The following is a 14056-nucleotide window of genomic DNA, read 5'->3' as shown; positions in this document are numbered from 1 at the left end:
GCTCTGCTGTGCGGATCACAAATGTACACCTTTACAGGAAGATCCAGTTCGTACTATAAAATGGATTTTAAGTAAAGCAGCAGGACTCTGGAATGTTGAGAAAGACATGTTCTGTCATGAAAAACAAGGGATCTGTGAATGATGGGGAAGGTGGGAGGAAGCAACAGTTAAAACGATGCAGCGCTACAGACTTGACTCTGAGAATCTCAGATGGTTCAAGCATCAAGGCCAAAGAAAGGAGTCAATCAGTTTCCCAGAATGGAGGTAATAAGATGGTAGGAAGAGTCAGGAAAGGCTGTCCAAGCCACCCCCCTCCCCTCCATGCTCCTGATGGCCTTGCCACCACCTTTTCATCTTCACAGGGTCAATATATGAATAAATGTATTTCTGAGTGCACAGATCTCACCCCATCCCAGGCTTCTACTAATGCAGGAAAGGAAGGAATGTGGAGATCCTGTAATGACTATTGTATATATGCCTGAAGTCTCCACTTGCACTAATTTATTCAACAGGGACTTTTTCTGCATTCACCATGCTCTAAGTATTCTGCTAAGGGCTGATCATGTAACAACACCAAGAATATCGTGGTCCCTTTAATCAGATGATCGGTGTTGTGATTACCCAAGATAAAGGCAATACGTGAAATGACTAAGAGTACAAACTGACATGGTGGTAATAATAATAATAATGGTTCCTGCTCATGTAATTATTTAATGTCTAAATTTGATAATATGGGCAATTTAGCACAACACAGGGCTCAGAGTAGTTTTGTATAACACTCAGTACCTCTCCAAACTTCTCCATCCTCCTCAACTCTAGAGATGAGAAGAAACATCTAGTTTCAGATGTATGGAACTGGAAAAGTGTTACTCTCACTATTCCAATAAGAAACGGGGTTTAAAAAAAGAAAAAAAAAAAACCCTTTCGCTTACTATCTTGAACTCATTAGATAACTGAGATGATAGGGCAAAACACTGAGACTTTTGAGAGAGAGACACCTACAAAAAAAAAAAGAAAAAGGTCCCAACAAAGTATGACTAAATGCCACTAAGAATATTCAGCAAGAAAATGTCAAGAATTACTAGGATCTAAATGTGGACTAGTGTGAGAGGGTGAAGTCCCCGCAGCACAGACATGAGGACGTCCAGACTTCTAGAAGACTTCTCTTTCAGGACCCCACAGGGTACTCACATGTTAGATTAGAGAGAATCCTGAGAATGCCCTGTTATAAAGCTGTTTGGAGGTGCTGGACGGCAGGCACTTCTCAGGTCTGTTCACATCCATTTTCCAATCCTCCCGGCAGAACAGGAACATTTATCCCCAAGTGTTAATTGCTCAGTTGTGTCCAACTCTGCAACACTATGGAGTAGCTCACCAGGCTCCTCTGTCCATGAAATTCTGCAGGCAAGAATACGAAGTGGGTAGCCAGTTTCTTCTTCAGGGGATGTTCCCGACCCAGGGACCAAACCTGGGACTCCTGCACTACAGGTAGATTCTTTACCACTGAGCCCTCAGGGAAGCCCAACTAGTCTACAAGAGAAAAGGCAACAAAAAGCAGTATCCTAAGGACACTAGGGAAAACCTACTACAGCGGAGGAAGGGAGCAGTGAAAACCAACCTATCATGGAGGAGGGGCACAGATCCATGCTATACCCACCATTAGGTCTGAAAAAGGACATCTACACACAAACAAAAATCAACCCTACACTTAACTTTATATGTAATGGTGAAGGATTGAATTATTTTCTCCTAAAATAGGAAATAAACAAAGGATGTATGTTCTCACTACTTTTATTCAACATTGTACCAAAGGCCTTGGTAAGAGAAACAAAGCAAGAAAAAGAAACGAAAGGCATGAGATAAACAAAAGAAGACAAAAGTTTCTTGGCACAGATTACAAAGTTTTTTATGTAGAAATTTCCCAAGAATTTACATACAACTAATAAATGAGTTTGCCAAGTTTCCAGAAAATAGAATCAGTATGCCAATATTCTAAAGTGATTCTATATATAATTGAAGCATGAATCTATAATTTGTATGGCCAAAGGACCTAGAATAACCAGAAGCTATTCTTTAAAAAAGAACAGACAATACCCGTGCTCAGTTCAGTCCAGTTCAGTCACTCAGTGGTGTTTAACTCTTTGTGATCCCATGAATCGCAGCACACCAGGCCTCCCTGTCCATCACCAACTTCTGGAGTTCACTCAAACTCATGTCCATCTAGTTGGTGATGACATCCAGCCTTCTCATCCTCTGTCATCCCCTTCTCCTCCTGCCCACAATCCCTCCCAGCATCAGGGTCTTTTCCAATGAGTCAGCTCTTCACATGAGGTGGCCGAAGTATTGGAGTTTCAGCTTCAGCATCAGTCCTGCCAATGAACACCCAGGACTGATCTCCTTTAGGATGGACTGGTTGGATCTCCTTGCAGTCCAAGGGACTCTCAAGAGTCTTCTCTAACACCACAGTTGAAAAGCATCAATTCTTTGGCACTCAGCTTTCTTCACAGTCCAACTCTCACATCCATACATGACCACTGGAAAAACCATAGCCTTGACTAGACGGACCTTTGTTGGCAAAGTAATGTCTCTGCTTTTTAATATGCTATCTAGGTTGATCATAGCTTTCCTTCCAAGGAGTAATCATCTTTTCATTTCATGGCTGCAATCACCATCTGCAGTGATTTTGGAGCCCCCCAAAATAAAGTCTGACACTGTTTCCACTGTTTCCCCATCTATTTCCCATGAAGTGATGGGACCAGATGCCATGATCTTAGTTTTCTGAATGTTGAGCTTTAAGCCAACTTTTTCACTCTCCTCTTTCACTTTCATCAAGAGGCTTTTTAGTTCCTCTTCACTTTCTGCCATAAGGGTAGTGTCATTTGCATATCTGAGGTTACTGATATTTCTCCCAGCAATCTTGATTCGAACTTATGCTTCTTCCAGCCCAGCGTTTCTCATGATGTACTCTGCATAGAAGTTAAATAAGCAGGGTGACAATATACAGCCTTGACGTACTCCTTTTCCTATTTGGAACCAGTCTGTTGTTCCATGTCCAGTTCTAAATGTTGCTTCGTGACCTGCATATAGGTTTCTCAAGAGGCAGGTCAGTTGGTCTGGTATTCCCATCTCTGGAAGAATTTTCCACAGTCAAAGGCTTTGGCATAGTCAATAAAGCAGAAGTAGATGTTTTTCTGTAACTCTCTTGCTTTTTTCAAAGATCTAGGAGATGTTGGCAATTTGATCTCTGGTTCCTCTGCCTTTTCTAAAACCAATTTGAACATCAAGAAGTTGACAGTTCCCGTATTGCTGAAGCCTGGCTTGGAGAATTTTGAACATTACTTCACTAATGTGTGAGATGAGTGCAATTGTGTGGTAGTTTGAGCATTCTTTGGCATTGTCTTTCTTTGGGATTGGAATGAAAACTGTCCTTTTCCAGTCCCGAGGCCACTGCTGAGTTTTCTAAATTTGCTGGCATATTGAGTACAGCACTTTCACAGCATCATCTTTTAAGATTTGAAATAGCTCCACTGGAATTCCATCACCTCCACCAGCTTTGTTCATAGTGATTCTTTCTAAGGCCCACTTGACTTCATATTCCAGGATGTCTGGCTTTGGGTGAATGATCACACCGTCATGATTATCTGGGTTGTGAAAATCTTTTTTGTACAGTTCTTTTGTGTATTCTTGCCACCTCTTCTTAATACCTTCTGCTTCTGTTAGGTCCATACCATTTCTGTCCTTTATCAAGCCCATCTTTGCATGAAATGTTCCCTTGGTATCTCTAATTTTTTTGAAGAGATCTCTAGTCTTTCTCATTCTGTTGTTTTCCTCTATTTCTTTGCGTTGATCACTGAGAAAGGCTTTCTTATCTCTGCTTGCTATTCTTTGGAGCTCACCTATACTATAAAGCGACAATGATAAAGATCCTGTTTCCTAGAAAAAGAACAGAACAGAGTGCTCAGAAACTGACTCATACTTCTATTGCTAATTGATTTTTAAATGTATTTGTATTTATTTACTTTTTGGCTGTGCCTCACAGCATGTGGGATCTTAGTTCCCTGACCAGGGATGGAACCCATTCTCCCTACAATGGATATGTGGATTTTTAATCTCTGGACTACCAGACAAACTCTTGTTAATTGATTTTTGACAAAGATGCAAAGAAAACTTAGTGAAGAAAGGATAATAATTTCAACAAATTATGCTAAAACAAGTGGATATCCAAATCAAAAAAGTAAAAGAGAATGAAACCATGATTCATATCTTATGTCCTATACAAAAATTATCTCAGAATGTATCAGACCTAAATGTAAAACATAAAACTAAAAAATTCTAAAACAAAATGTAGGAGACAATCTTCATGGCTTTGAGATAGGAAAGTCATCAGATACCATGCCAAAAGCATTACTGAGTAAGAAATAATAAATAGAATTTCATTAAAGTGAAGAACTGTGGTGTTTGAAAAACACATTTCAGTTCAGTTCAGTTGCTAAGTAATCTCTGACTCTTTGAGATCCCATGAACTGCAGCAGGCCAGGCTTCCTTGTCCTTCACTATCTCCCAGAGTTTGCTCAAACTTGTGTCCATTGAGTTGGTGATGCTATCCAACCATCTCATCTTCTGTGGCACCCTTCTCCTGACCTCAATATTTCCCAGCATCAGGATCTTTTCCAATTAGTCAACTCTTCGCATCAGCTGGCCAAAGTATTAGACTTTCAGCATCAGTCTTTCCAAGGAATATTCAGGGTTGATTTCATTTAGGCTTGACTGGTTTGATCTCTTTGCTGTCCGAGGGACTGTCAAGAGTCTTCTCCAAAACCACAGTTCAAAAGAATCAGTTCTTCGGCACTCAGCCTTCTTTATGGTCCATCTCTCACATCTGAAAATGACTACTGGAAATACCATAGCTTTGACTATACTAACCTTTGACTGGCAAGGTGATGTCTTTGCTTCTTATTAATGTTGTCTAGGTTCATTATAGCTTTTCTCCCAAGGAGCAAGTGTCTTTCAATTTCATGGTTGCAGTCACCATCCATAGTGATTTTGGAGCCCATGAAAATTAACTCTGTCATTGTTTCCATTTTTTCCCCATCTATTTGCCACAAAGTGATGGAACTGGATGCCATGACCTTCATTTTTTTAATGCTGAGATTTAAATCAGCTTTTTCACTCTCCTCTTTCACTTTCATCAAGAAGCTCTTCCACTTCTCTTTCCTTTCTGCCACAGGGTGGTGTCATCTGCATACCTGAGGTTAGTGATATTTCTCCTGGCTACCTTGATTCATGATGAGAAATGCTGGGCTGGATGAAGCACAAGCTGGAATCAAGATTGCTGGGAGAAATATCAATAACCTCAGATATGCAGATGATTACCACCCTTATGGCAGAAAGAGAAGAAAAACTAAAGAGCCTCTTGATGAAGGTGAAAGAGGAGAGTAAGAAAGTTGGCTTAAAACTCAACATTCAGAAAACTAAGATCATGGCATCTGGTCACATCACTTCATGGCAAATAGATGGGGAAACAATGGAAACAGTGACAGACTTTATTTTTGTGGGCTCCAAAATCACTGCAGATGGCAACTGTAGCCATGAAATTAAAAGACACTTGCTCTTTGGAAGTAAAGCTATGAGAAACCTAGATAGCATATTAAAAAGTAGAAACATCACTTTGCTGATAAATATCTGTATAGTCAAAGCTATAGTTTTTTCAGTAGTGTTGTGTGGATGTGACAGATAGACCATAAAGAAGGCTGAGTGGAGAAGAATTGATGCCTTTGAACTGTGGTCTTGGAGAAGATTCTTGAGAGTCCCTTGGATAGCAAGGAGACCAAACCAGTCAATCCTATAGGAAATCATTCCTGAATATTCATTGGACAGACTTGATGCTGAAGCTGAAGCTCCAGTACCTTGGCCACCTGATGCAAACAGCCGACTCACTGGAAAAGACCCTCATGCTGGGAAAGATTGAGGGCAGGAGGAGAAAGGATGGCAGAGGATGAGCTGGTTGGATGGCATCACTGAATCAGTGGGCATGAGTTGAGCAAAGCTCCAGGAGATGGTGAAGGACAGGGTAGCTTGGCATGCTGGAGTCCATGGGGTCACAAAGAGTTGGACATGATTGAGCAACTAAGCACAGCACAGCAGCAAGATCCTGTTGTGGTTTTTCTTAATTCTTTTGGTGATGTCATCCAACCGTCTTATCCTCTGTCATCCACTTCTCCTGCTGCCTTCAATCTTTCCCAGTATCGGGTTTTTTTCCAATGGTCAGCTCTTTGCAACAGGTGGCCAAACTATTGGAGCTTCAGCATCAGTCCTTCCAATGAGTATTCGAGGTTGATTTCTTTGAGGATTGATTGGTTTGATCTCCTAGCAGTCCAAGGGACTCTCAAGAGTCTTCTCCAGCACTGCAATTTGAAAGCATCAACTCTTTGGTGTTCAGCTTTCCTTATGGTCCCACTCATACATCTATATGTCTGTGAATCTGTGGACTCTGGTTTAATCCCTGGTCTAAGAACTAAGATCCCACAAGCAATGTGGCACAGCCAACAAAAGAATGCGAACTAAAACCACAGTGAAATACCAGTAAACAGCTATTAGAATGTCCAAAAAACATATACTATGGCAGAATAATGCCCCCAAAGGGATGGTCCACATCCTAATCCTTCAAAGCTGGGAATATGTTATGCTACTTGGCATGTGGCTTTGCAGTTTTTCTGCTATGGAGGCAGAGCATGATTCCTTGTCCCTTTCAACCATGTAACTTGGCTCATGTAATAGAATGTTAGCTCACATGATGTTGTCCAAAGCTCGAGAAGCATGTTTGTGACTTTCTTGGCTCTCTTTCATCTTTGACATCAACATGATAAAAATGTGCTCATCTCTAGAAAGGATAATAGACTCAGAGCAGTGCCCAACCTAAATTAGCCAATTTACAAATTCATGAGGATAAATGTTTGCTTTAAATCACTTAGTGTTTGGGTAGTTTGTTGCACAACATATTTGTAGCTTTCCAAAAAGATGGGCAGGTAAGGCTTTCTGAAGATGTATGATGTGCTGTGGAACATAATACATTATGCTTGAACCAGAAATAATACATATATTGGAATTCTGGTTCTTTGACAATAAACAAGCTTTTAAAACTCTCTTCACTTTTGTTTATTTGCCTATTAAAATGAATATTATCGTTGAACTATGAGTATTATTTGTGATGCAGTATATTTAAAGCAGAGTGTGATCTTATAGCTAGAATGTGTGATTTTATATTGGCAGGATGAAAAGAAAAAGAAAGGCCTTTGGAGTTTATTAATACTATTAATAGATAAAGGAAAGAAAGGGAAACTTGGCATTTATTGACTTAACTTCAAACTGGATTTCTGACTGACTCCCAATGGAATGTCAGAACAAATCTTTGCTAATACAGGGTAATGTGAAATCATTTTGTGCATCAATCACATTGAAAAGCAAGATATCAAAGCAAGTGCAGATCAAGAGTGGCAGGCCCTCCCATGGAGCTGAAGGTATTGACTTGGAGCCACTGCTTGATAGTACCCCACCTTGCTTTTGATTCTTAAACTCCATGAAGCATATTGAAAACACTGGCTTTGCTTAGTGATACATTTTCCAAAATGTTATCCATGGAACAAACCTTCTTTAGAACGTTTTATATTTCATGGGGAAAAAATTAGTTCCATATTCAAAGTGGTTTTTAATGCTGCATTTTAATAACTTATTTATTTATTTTTGGCTGTGCTGGGTCTTCAATGCTGCATGGGCTTCTTTGCTAGTTGTGGCAAGCTGGGGCTACTCTCTAGTTACAGTGCACAGGCTTCCCATTGCAGTGGCTTCTCATGTTGTGGAGCAAGGGCTCTAGGGTGCACGGGCTTAAGTAGTTGTGATATGTGGGCTCAGTAGTTGCAGCTATTGGGCTCTAGAGCACAGGCTCAATAGTTGAGGCTCACAGGCTTAGTTGCCATGTGGCCTGTGAGATCTTCCCAGACCAGGGATCAAACCCGTGTCTCCTACATTAATAGGTGGATTCTTTACCACTGAGCCACTGGTAAGCCCTTAAAGTGACTTTAAAATGTGTGAGCTAAACAAACTGTTTTTTTTTTTTAATGTATCTTTTTTTTTTTTAATTTTACTTTACAATCCTGTATTGGTTTTGCCATACATTGACATGAATCCACCACGGGTAATATATTTATAAATTTGGTATAGCACCAGAAGAACAGGGTAAAGATGGAAGTTGTATACAGCAGGCAACATTTCCCATACTTAGTTACTAGGAAAGTATTTTTTCTAAGCTGATTTTTCTCAATAACCATAAAGCAGAAAGACATTCTTACAAGATAAATTTAATAGTGTATGTTCTTAGTACCCAAAGAGAAATCAGGAGAAATCTGATGATGATTAAGTAGGATCATTAATAACTTTGAGTACAATAATGTCTATAATTTATTGGCCATCTCTCAGGTTCCAGACAGACTAAGAAACTTTAAATATAGATATATTATTCCATGTATTCCTCCCATGACAACTCCAAGAAGTAGAAATTATTATCCTTATTTTACACACAAGGAAATTCAGATAGAGTGTTTATGAAATTCTCCTAAGGTTATACTTAGTAAAAGGAAAAGAACAGGCTATAGCAATTTCATTAACAGTTTCTCCACTCATTAAGTCTCAAGATTGGATCTCTAAACTCACTACAGTTCAGTTCAGTTCAGTTCAGTTCAGTCACTCAGTTGTGTCCAATCCTTTGTGACCCCATGGACTTTAGCACACCAGGCCTCCCTATCCATTACCAATTCCCAGAGTTTACCCAAGCTCATGTTCATTGAGTCGGTGATGCCATAAAACCACCTCATCCTCTATTGTCCCTTTCCCCTCCTGCCTTCAATGTTTCCCAGCATCAGGATCTTTTCCAATGAATCAGTTCTTCACATCAGGTAGCCAAGGTATTGGAGGTTCAGCATCAGTCCTTCCAATGAATATTCAGGACTGACTTCCTTTAGGATAGACTGGTTGGATCTCCTTGCAGTCCAAGGGACTCTCAAGAGTCTTCAACATCACAGTTCAAAAGCATCAATTCTTCAGTGTTCAGCTTTCTTTATGGTCCAACTCTCACATCCATACATGACTACTGGAAAAAACCATAGCCTTGACTAGATGGACCTTTGTGGGCCAAGTAATGTCTCTGCTTTTTGATATGCTGTCTAGGTTGGTCATAACTTTTCTTCCAAGGAGCAAGTGTCTTAATTTTATGGCTGCAGTCACCATTGGCAGTGATTTTGGAGCCCAAGAAAATAAAGTCTGTCACTGTTTCCATTGTTTCCCCATCTACTTGCCATGAAGTGATGCGACCAGAGGCCATGATCTTAGTTTTCTGAATGTTGACTTTTAAGGCAACTTTTTCACTCTCCTCTTTCACTTTCATCAAGAGGCTCTTTAGTTCTTCTTTGCTTTCTGCCATACGGGTGGTGTCATTTGCATATCTGAGGTTATTGATATTTCTCCTGGCAATTTTGATTCCAGCTTGTGCTTCATCCAGTACAGCATTTTTCATGATGTACTCTGCATATAAGTTAAATAAGCAGGGTGACAATATACAGCCTTGACGTCCTCCTTTTCCTATTTGGAACCAGTCTATTGGTCCATGTCCAGCACTAACTGTTGCTTCCTGCCCTGCATACAGACTTCTTAAGAGGCAGGTCAGATGGTATGATATTCCCATCTCTTTCATAATTTTCCACAGTTTGTTGTGGTCCACACAGTCAAAGGCTTTAGCATAGTCAATAAAGCAGAAGTAAATATTTTTCTGGAACTTTCTTGCTTTTTTGACGATCCAATGGATGTTGGCAGTTTGATCTCTGGTTCCTCTGCCTTTTCTAAAACCAGCTTGAACATATGGAAGTTCATGGTTCATGTACTATTGAAGCCTGACTTGGAGAATTTTGAGCCTTACTTCACTAGCGTGTGAGATGAGCGCAATTGTGCGGTAGTTTGAGCATTCTTTGACATTGCCTTTCTTTGGCATTGGAATGAAAACTGACCATTTTCAGTCCTGTGGCCACTGCTGAGTTTTCCAAAGTTGCTGGCATATTGAGTGCAACACTTTCACAGCATTATCTTTTAGGATTTGAAATAGCTCAACTGGAATTCCATCACCTCCACTAGCTTTGTTTATGGTGATGCTTCATAAGGCCCACTTGACTTCACATTCCAGGATGTCTGGCTCTAGGTTGGTGATCACACCATCATGATTATCTGGGTCATGAAGATCTTTTTTGTACAATTCTTCTGTGTATTGTTCCACCTCTTAATATCTTCTGCTTCTGTTAGGTCCATACCAATTCTGTCCTTTATTGTGCTCATCTTTGCATGAAATATTCCCTTGGTATCTCAGATTTTCTTGAAGCAATCTCTAGACGTTCCCATTCTGTTGTTTTCCTCTATTTCTTTGCATTAATTGCTGAGGAAGTCTTTCTTATCTCTCCTTACTATTCTTTGGAACTCTGCACTGAAATGCGTACATCTTTCCTTTTCCCCTTTGCCTTTTGCTTCTCTTCATTTCACAGCTATGTGTAAAGCCTCTTCTGACAATCATTTTGCCTTTTTTCATTTCTTTTCCTTGGGGATGGTCTTGATTCCTGCCTCCTGTACAATGTCATGAACCTCTGTCCATAGATCTTCAGGTACTCTGTCTATCAGATCTAATCCCTTGAATCTATTTGTCACTTCCATTGTATAATCATAAGGGATTTGATTTAGGTCATACCTGAATAGTCTAATGGTTTTCCCTACTTTCTTCAATTTAAATCTGAATTTGGCAATAAGGAGTTCATGGTCTGTGCCATAGTCAGTGCTGTTTTTTAAATGTTTTCCCCAAATTGTCTTAGTTGATTGTGATGCTCTAAAACGCACACACACACACACACATCTTGGATCTGGCAGCAAATTGAGTGAAGTTGTTCAGTCGTTTCTGACTCTTTGCGACCCCATGGACACCAGGCTCCTCCGTCCATGGGATTTTCTAGGCAAAAGTACTGGAGTGGGTTGCCTTTTCCTTCTCCAGGGAACTTCCTGACCCAGGGATCGAACCCAGGTCTCCAGCATTGTAGACAGACGCTTTACCGTCTGAACCACCAGGGAAGTCTCTGGCAACAAAAAAGGGTTACCATTTATCCCAGGTAGTCATAGATAAGGTGATGGGTGTGGATGAACTTAAGTCATTACCTTGTGCTGAAGGAAGAAATAATGATGAAAGTCCCTGAGCACAATGATGGGAAGACCTCACTCCAGAGAGCTGGTAGACTGTGGACAATAACTCAGCTACCACAAGGCTTCTTAGAATAGTGCCATTAACAGTGATCCTTCCAAACATCAGGCTCATCCTAGGTAAAGGACCATCTCCCATCTTCATTAATTCTCGTAGAAAAATATTTCAAGTTCCCTGCTGGTAATACTGGCTTTTCCTCTCTTAGCTCCATTCCTTAGCTATCATTTTTCAGTCTCACATTTTTTTCTCTCTCTCTCTACATCTATAGTGCTTGCCTCTTTTCCAAATTTGATTTCCTACTTACCAAATTAGTTCTCCCTTTCTCAGAGTTAGGGAAGTTTAGTAATCAAACTTTATCAGAAGGTATTGGGAAATAATTTCAGTTCAAAATGTCCATATTAGAAAAACATAATAAAAATGTTCAATTCTTTGACTTCCGTACTGTGTGTATTGAAATTCTTCCCCAGGTCAATCAATATCTCCTTAGATTTACAAAAGGAATTCATTAACCTTTAAATTATGGAGGAAGTTCACCCAAGAGGTAATAAGGGTATGTTGACTTGGACAGTTTACTACTGGCCTGTAAATGAGACAATTTGAATAGTATTGGAGAGATGAGATAGGCAGAACTAGATAACTGATTGACTTCTATATTTCTAGCATGGATATCAGGTTAGATGCTGGCCCCATCAACTGAACAGGGATAAAATCCCATTTAAAACATGTGCTATGTAAATCCTTAAAATATCTTGAACTTCGGGGTAGGCTTTCCTGGGATAACAACTTTCACAAATCATCAATAAAATTTCAAGCAGATAGAACAATTAGCAAGGTCATGACTACTCCTCAGAAATTCAACTCCACCCCACAACTCCACTTTCCTGGGAGAACCCCATTTTACAGGGTTCACTAACAGAAAAACCTGTCTACTCTATCCATAATTTAATTGGATCATTTAATATGGTTGATTTAAATGTGGTTTGTGGTTGATTGCCACTGTAAATATGTTCATAATCTTTCCACTGGATGAAATGACATCTTTTCACCGTGCTTAACATCTAGCTATTCTAACAAAGCATATAATCATATTTAATGGATGAGAGTGTCTGATGGATCACAGCCAAGTGTCTGGATAATACAGTAAAGGCAATTGGCAAGGATTTGCCTTATAAGATTCCACAGCAAGGGAAAGGGGTGCCTTTTCATCCGGGTGTCTTATTTAATGTACATGCCATATCCAGTAAAACCACATACTTGGCCTCCACCCTGGAATATACAGCATGTTAAGTCCCAGGACACACTGCTCTCTACTTTCTAAGAGCTCTAAATCCAGCGGTTCAGACAGGCAAGTCAACAGTACCAAGAGCATCACAAAAAATAGGAACACAAACCACAGAATGTAAGAGCAACCAATAGGGCCCCTCAGATGAGTCTGAGAAAGTAGGATATCAGATGGAGTTTAAATGAAGAGCAAAATTTCAAAGAATAATCAGAGTATAATGAAACAAAGACGTAGAAGAGAAATTTGGGCAGAGGCAGTTGCATATGTAAACTTTTGGAAATCTGAAGGAGGGCTATATGATACTTTGGGTGTCTATCCACAGTCCCACAAGGCAGGAATAACTGTGCTTCTAGGGCTAGAGAAGAACCCTGAAGGTTAGTCAAATCTGGGTCACTGTAGGCCATAATACCTGAGGGAAAGCTTCCGTATGATATTCTGTAAAATCAAAAAAACACTGAAGGATGGTTTTAAGCTCCAGTATAAAGGAAATCTGCTTCCCTGGTGGCTCCGCTGACAAAGATCTGCCTGCAATGCAGGAGATGCAAGAGATATGGTTCGATCTCTGGGTCTAGAAGATCCCCTGGAGAAAGAAATGGCAACCCACTCTAGTATTCTTGCCTGGAGAGTCCCATGAACTGAAGAGCCTGGTGGGCTACAGTCCATGGGTCACAAAGAGCGACTAAGTGCAAACGCATGCATAAAGGGAACTCACATGGACGGTAAATGTGGTGAAAGAGGAGCTCTGTGCACTGAGCCCGAAGGCAGACTAACCTTCATAAATCATGGATGTGTGGAGGAAATAGCAAAGAGGAATGGGAGGAGAAAAACATCTCAGACCAGAGGAACATAGGCCCCTTAGGTGCCAGGTGAGAACCAGCACTCCAAGATGTTTTGCTGGTCCATGAGTCTGGGGGGAGGGGGTAGAGAGGCAGGCAAGGGCCACAGTAGGGACATCCTTGTGGACTAGGAGGAAAGCCAAAGAACAGGACCTTCCTCCCATAGTTTCCTCATACTTCCTGTAATTCATTAAATATTCTAATCTTCACATCTGTTATTTTAGTCATTACAACAATGCAGTCATTTGGAGGATCATTCAAGGATTGTTACTCTACTCACAAGCAGATCATCTTTCCCAAAAATTTTTTTGTACTCATGGATCTGTGGGTGAAGAACTCAGACATGCTATTTTGTACAACAGTATTTAGGGTTTTATCTTGGATCACTCAGCAGATGGGGACTTGAATTATCTGATAGCATCTTTTTTTTTTAATTTACTTTATTTTACTTTACAATACTGTATTGGTTTTGCCATACATCAACATGAATCCACCACGGGTGTACATGAGTTCCCAATCCTGAACCCCTCTCCCATCTCCCTCCCCATACCATCTCTCTGGGTCATCCCAGTGCACCAGCCCCAAGCATCCTGTATCCTGTGGGAATGCAAACTAGTACAGCCACTATGGAGAACAGTGTGGAGATTCCTCAAAAAACTG

The 14056-nt window shown here is 40.3% G+C and overlaps 2 pseudogenes; both read right to left on the bottom strand.

The window, feature by feature from the left end:
• Positions 1 to 3152: 3152 nt before the first annotated feature.
• Positions 3153 to 3816, bottom strand: LOC120854692 (annotated as a pseudogene).
• Positions 3817 to 9757: 5941 nt separating this feature from the next.
• Positions 9758 to 10437, bottom strand: LOC120854691 (annotated as a pseudogene).
• Between the last annotated feature and the right edge of the window lie 3619 nt (positions 10438 to 14056).

The sequence above is a fragment of the Oryx dammah genome, unplaced genomic scaffold (genome assembly GCF_014754425.2).
Source record: "Oryx dammah isolate SB20612 unplaced genomic scaffold, SCBI_Odam_1.1 HiC_scaffold_27, whole genome shotgun sequence".
Lineage (NCBI taxonomy): Eukaryota > Metazoa > Chordata > Mammalia > Artiodactyla > Bovidae > Oryx > Oryx dammah.
The sequence above is the reverse complement of the archived record's forward strand: the minus strand, read 5'-3'. Positions and strand labels throughout refer to the sequence as shown.